Below are 6,000 nucleotides of genomic sequence, written 5' to 3'. Positions count from 1 at the left end.
GAGGCTCCGCCGCTCCTGCCCGTTACGTGGGGCTGCAGGGACCCGCTTTATTTACTTGCTTGTGTGCCCGCTTACGCATCCCTCCGCTCGAAGATGACGAAGGAGGAGCGAGCGGGCGGGCAGAACGCACACCCCCGGCCACGGCCCGCCTTCCCTCAGAGCGGAGCGCGGGCCCGCAGGGGGCCGGGCCGGCCGGAGGGGCGGAGCGTGACGGCTGCTCCCGGTGCCGTCACAGGCGGGCGCGGCGTACGTAGTGCTGCGGGGCTGCGGAGGTGAGTGCGGGGCTCCGGGCTCTGAGGGGAGGCCGGGGCAGGGCGGAGGGCCGTTGCTTCCCTTGTCGGTCGGTTGGAGGCGGGGGGAGGCGCCGCCACAGCGCCTTGCTGGCGGGCCGCGGGCTCGTCCTTTCCCGTGGCTACGGTGGAGCAGCGTGAGAGCCGAGCGGCGGCGTGTCCCCGTGCTGACGGCTGCGCTGCGGCTGCGGGCCCGACCGTGTGTGCTTCCTGCAGCAGCGCCGGCGCGGGGGGCGAGCGGGGAAGCGCTGCCCGGGTTGCGCTTTGAGCAGCAGAAGCAGAGGCTCCGGTGTGTTTGCATGCCCTCAAACTGTAAAGCGAGGGAGATGAGCTTGCACAAACCCTGTCGTCCTGGCAACGAGATGATCCGTTTCCCCTTGAGAAGCGACGGCGTGCTAATGCCTGTTTCAGAAGGTCTCGTTGTAAAAGCTTACCGAGGTTGGTTTGGTTCGATTCAATGAGCTGCGTCTGGGAACTCGGAGGGCCCTCAGAGGGAGCGCGCCGTGTGTGTAGTTCGTTCCCTTGTCTGTGGGACTCGGGGCGGGCGTTAGGTGGGGGCGTGGGGCAGGCACGCGTCCTTCTGGTGCGGCTTGGAAGTTCAGTATTCTCAAGTTTAGAAGTCTGGCACTCCCCATCGCTGCCACATTTGGAACCTCGGTGAACAAACCTCGCAAAGACTCTGCTTCTGTCCTGCTTGCTGTCAGCTGAGGCAGAAGGCATCCCCTATCTCCTCAGCCCATTCAAGTGCAGTGTGGCAATGCAGGTGCTGTACTGAAGGGAAGAACTCCCTTCTGAAGCAGGGTGCCCGTTAAGGTGGATTCAGGCTTCTGGCCTGTCACAGGGCATTTTAATTATCTAACTGCTAGTACCTAAATGTGAAGTTAGAATGTAAGAATACCTTCTGGACTGTCTTTGTAGATGACTTTATTGGAAATCCTTCCCTGTTTCTTTCCTGGCTGTTGCTTGGAGATGAGTCTTGAGTCCTCTGCCTGCAGAGAGGCAGCAGATCAAGCACTGCAGGCAGTGTGTCCCAGAGCTCTGCTCTTTGCTTCTGCCTATCGCTTCCCTTCCTGTTTCTTTTCTGACAAACTGAATTTCCTCCCTATTGTTGGTTATCTGCCTAAATCTTAAACAGACATCCTTTGCAGAAATGTCGCTGGAAAATCATAGAATCACAGAATGGCCTGGGTTGAAAAGGAGCTCAAAGATCATCTAGTTTCAACCCCCCTGCCATGGGCAGGGTTGCCGACCACCAGACCAGGCTGCCCAGAGCCAAAATGCTGTTGGCCTTGGAAGAAGGAAGCTTTGGGTTGTGTGTATGTCATCCGCATCAATCGGGTAGATAGGTATAGCCTCAGATGTGTTAGTGGTACACATTGCTGTTTAAGTACGTATAGTAAGCTCTTCACCAGATTCTTCCAGCCTTCAGATACAGGAGAAGTTTTGCTTCCTCTTTGCCGCCACTTCTTGCTTTCACTCCTTTGCTTCCAGTGATCTTTTCCTCTGTGTGCTCTGCTTGCTGCAAGGACATTGCCATCATGGATCAGAAGCAGGCTGTGCTGCCAGGGCAAACCCGAACAACCGCTGAGGCAAAGCTGGTTGAGAAGGAAGCATGGGCTGAAGGAAATGAGGAAAAGGAAAGGGGCATTTGTAAATTGAAGAAGTGACTGAGAGGAGGGTGTGTGCCTTGGCTGCACGGGGGGGTGGTGGAGTTATAACTGGCTTTGGTGGTTTGTGCTGAGAGAGGTGTGCTTGAAATAACAGAACACAAACTCCCAGTCCCTTACCTGGAGGCTGCTGCTGCTCTCCCAGTTTCAGAAGCTGGGGTTAGCTGTGTTGCATCAAGCAGCACAGGTGGGCGTTGTGCTTTTGCTTCTGCCAGGCCACCGGGCCAGCTGCTTCTCTCTCACAAAGGAAAGGGAGGTGTCGGCTCTGCTGACATTGGTTAGCACTTCTTGAAAACACTGTGTAAAAGCTGCAGTGAAGTACGTTTACTCAAGAAGAAGGCTCTCCTGGTTGGTTGTACTTCCACCAAGCATGAATTTCTCAAATTTATGATATTTGTTCCTAATATGCAGTAAATAATAAGCGTGGGAATCGAAGGACATACCTTGGTACTAACTTATCTAAAGCCCTATTGATGAAATATGAGGAAGTAACATTGTTTTCCCTCTGTCTTCAGACAGCTTGAGGTCTTGATTTTAGATGAAGGAAATTTTCTGTGTGCCTTATGATACATGACAAAGGATTTCTGTGCAGCTGAGGTTTGTGTACATGTGTCTTTACTCAATGAAAGCAAGCTGTTATTCAGGCTTTGTATGCAATCAGCAGAATACACTGAGAAGAAAGAAACTGGCATTCTTGAGCTGTTGCGTGTGGACCCAGCCCACTCATGAGAATATGAGCTCTCCCATGGAGTATTTCTCTGGCAGGCCTGCATCGTGTTTGTGGCCTGCTGCTCTGTCGTGCTGACAGAGAAGCCTGTTGTATGTGAGCTGATGTTCCTTAAACACAGCTCTGTTCTTCCCATTTGTTGCAGGCAGGGCAAATTTTGTGGAGAGGAAAACTGAGTGCAGAGGAATGGGACACAGAGATAGAGGGGAAAAGTAGAGGAGAAAGCAGAGAGGGTGTTTGTGTAAATGTTCAGGCATTATACATCTTTGGAAGCAGCACACTTCACCTCGTTTCCTTGGGCTCTTTGTAGGCAAGGTATGTTAACTGCAGTCTAGTAAGCTGCATAGGTTTCTACAAAAAATAACTGTGCTTATGAATGCATCTGGACATGCACAACCTTCTGTTTTTACAGGACAGAAGGGTCCATGCCAACTGTGTGCTTGAGTAGCCGCTTCATCTGGCGGTGCCCTCCCATGTCACTGAGCTCTCTGTGGCTTGCTTCTAGCTGCAGAAGCAAGGACAAGCAAACTAAATGTGCTTAAAAAGAACTAGATGCTTGGAATTTCACCTTAGGATGAGTAGGACGAGTCCCTAAGGAAATTATGACCAGCAGTGGAGTTACAGAAGGGATTGGATCTGCTCAGAATTTCTTCTTCCCCTCACTCTCTGCTGTTAAATTTGTTGTGCTGGGGACAGCACAGCGCTTGCTTAATGCTGGCACTATGCATTGTGTCTTCCTCCGATTCTGCTTTGTGTTTATTTCAAGCGTTAAACCTTTGCAGTCTATAGAAGATTTTTTCCAAGGACTGCCCGGCCTTCGAGAGTTAGAATAAAGACTTCAGAGTGACAAAATGGCTTTACGGTCGATGTCTCAGAAATGCTTGTTTGGAGTCCCCTCTGTCCTTTTTCCAGTTCTTTTTCTACCTCTGCTCTATGATGACCAGTAGTAAGGGAGTAGTTTTCCTTAGTTTGTTAAGCCTCTAATTTCCCATTGTGTTCTTCAAAGAACAGCTTGTCGTGCTGGTGACTTCTTTTCAGTGTTGCTCACAATGAAGTAGTTACTGATAGACTCACAGAATACTTTTTTCCTTACCTCCCTGGATTTCTCTGTGTATCTTGCTGCGTTTTTCCTGGCAGTAACAGTTCTTTTGATCCTGTAGCTACTTTCTACATTTGCTGGGCTGGAAATTACTGCCTCCCACAGCAGAACAGGTGGACAGATGCTTGTGCCTGTGCTTTGACAACTGCAGTGCAAAGTTCAGTGGCTTAATTTAAACCACTGGTTTGACATTTCTGAAGAGTGCTCACTTGATCTGGTCCATTGACTTTTCTTGGGAGGCAGTAAAGTCTTACAGCAGCCTGGTAGTATCTTCAGTCACTAGAAGGGCTTGCCAAGCTCTTTGTGCTATTTTTCTGATACTTTCTTATGATGAAGTGGTAAGTGTTAGTGCAGTGTTAACTCTGAGAGCAGTTCTGAGAACGTACAGCGTTTCCTTAAAATGCTGAGGGCTTGAGAAGTTGATGTGCCGCTCAGTCATGTACTTCTAGAAACACTGATGAGCTTGGTCCTTGAGATTTTCTGATGAACATTAGAAAAGAGCTCTGCTTAAACTCCCAAAATGTGGCTGGACTGTCTGTTGTCATTTCTGGGTTTGGGTGAGGTTCTGTGGTGAGAAAGGCAAGGGACTGAAGGAAGAGGACAACAAGCTTGTCTTCTGCTTGAGACCTGCATCCCTCCAGAGGCTGGGGATGCAACTCTGCCACTCCCCACAGGTCCCATTTGGTACAGGGCAACTCTTTAAAAACTTTTCCTTTTGCCAATGATCAATTCTTTGATCAATCATCTTTTGGGTGCCTGATTGAAGAGCTTTTTTTCTTCCAGTTTTATGGAATTGGTTAAGTCTTCCCAGCTGTTCCTCCATAGATTCTATGAGAGACTATTTATTTCCAAAGCTGACGCCTGCATACCTCATGTTGGACACCCCAGGCTAGTTGGTATTTTATTCATTCTGCTGAACAACGCCAACCCTTCCTTGAAGGCTGTGCCCAATATGTCTCCCACTCCCCTAGCTGTCTTATTTTTTTTCATGTGAGCTTAGGCAGACCCTCTCAATTTCCTTCCTTATGCTCCTTGTCCCATCTCTTTGTTTTGTCTCTACCTGTCGGTTCCCAGCTCTATTGCAAGGGTTCCTCCCAGCCAAGTGATTTCTTGCTTTATTTCTACCCCCAGACCTCAGTCCTATTTTTTGGCACCTTTATGTTTTTAAGCCACCTTTGCCAGTATTGCTCTTCTTCCCTTGCTCCTTTGGTCTGGCTGTTTTCCCTTGCTTTTGCATTTGATGTTTATCTCTTCTTTCCTTAGGCATGTCTTTAGAAATACAGGCTCTGTTGGCAGTGTGCAACGTTCCAAACTGGCGTGGCATGATTACTAAAGGGAAATGTTTTCTCAATCCGTTGAGCTTGAGCCTGTAGAACAGTGTGTATCCACTTTGGTCAACTGTGGAAATTGAATGCTCTTTATTTTTGGGGGGAGAGAGGGGGAGGAGGCGTCTTACGAGATTTTAGTTGTGAGTAAATCTCTACTGTTATCTGTGTTTACTTTGACTTTTTAAAGCAATGGGAAAGAAGAAAAGATTGCCAGCTTTTCTTTTTTTTTTTTTTCTTAATTTATGCAAAACATGTTTTTCTGTCAGCCTTTATTCTTGGCAGCAGCTGAACTGTTTTAGCTGAAATTAATGAGTACTTTTTACAGATCAGCCCGAGGCAAACACTCACCATGAAAAAGTTCTGAGCACACGCTCTGGGGAAATGTAAACAACTGAGAAAAGCAATTTTGTGGGAAGTGGTGTGGAGCAGCCGTGGTTTGATGGTCGTGAGACCAGTCACATCTTCCAGTCGCTCCTCTCCTCCTGAGGTAAGATCAAGAAGTACTTTACGAAGCAGGAACCTGTGTATCTCAGCTATATGCTGTTTTGTCACTGCACAAATGTTGACATGCAGTGGCACGTAAGAGGTTTTTAAACAAATATTGGCATAGTGATAACATCTGAATGTCTTGTCCTGAAAGAAATACGGAAAATTCTATGTAGCAAGGAACCATTTTCCAACGTAAACCAATGTAAACAAAGACTTTCCTGCTCTTCCACTTCTGGTATGCATGGTAGAAGTGTGGAAGTGCATCTTTACTTTGACATACTCCGAAACTACTCCCCTGGTTTCTCCCCCCAGACAATGAAGTTTTCCCAAATAGTGATGAAACGTTTCCTGAGCACTGACTCAAAATGTACAGCCACTTTCATATAGTTTGAGAAAACTG

The 6,000-nt window shown here is 48.2% G+C and overlaps 1 protein-coding gene across 23 annotated transcripts in view; it reads left to right on the top strand.

The window, feature by feature from the left end:
* Positions 1 to 231: 231 nt before the first annotated feature.
* Positions 232 to 6,000, top strand: part of INPP4A (inositol polyphosphate-4-phosphatase type I A) — a 113,498-nt gene continuing 107,729 nt past the window's right edge. For 17 of the 23 annotated variants that reach the window (XM_040657309.2, XM_015277778.4, XM_040657343.2 and 14 more), the window contains exon 1: positions 232 to 272. The gene's annotated coding sequence lies outside the window, so the exon portion shown is untranslated. Of the gene's footprint in view, positions 729 to 2,651; positions 5,161 to 5,436; positions 5,599 to 6,000 lie in introns of those variants that run through there. The other 6 variants (XM_015277777.4, XM_004938478.5, XM_004938477.5 and 3 more) reach the window with 3 other exon arrangements.

The sequence above is a fragment of the Gallus gallus genome, chromosome 1, assembly GCF_016699485.2.
Source record: "Gallus gallus isolate bGalGal1 chromosome 1, bGalGal1.mat.broiler.GRCg7b, whole genome shotgun sequence".
In the NCBI taxonomy this organism is placed as follows: Eukaryota; Metazoa; Chordata; class Aves; order Galliformes; family Phasianidae; genus Gallus; species Gallus gallus.
This window is presented reverse-complemented; position numbering and strand designations above follow the sequence as displayed.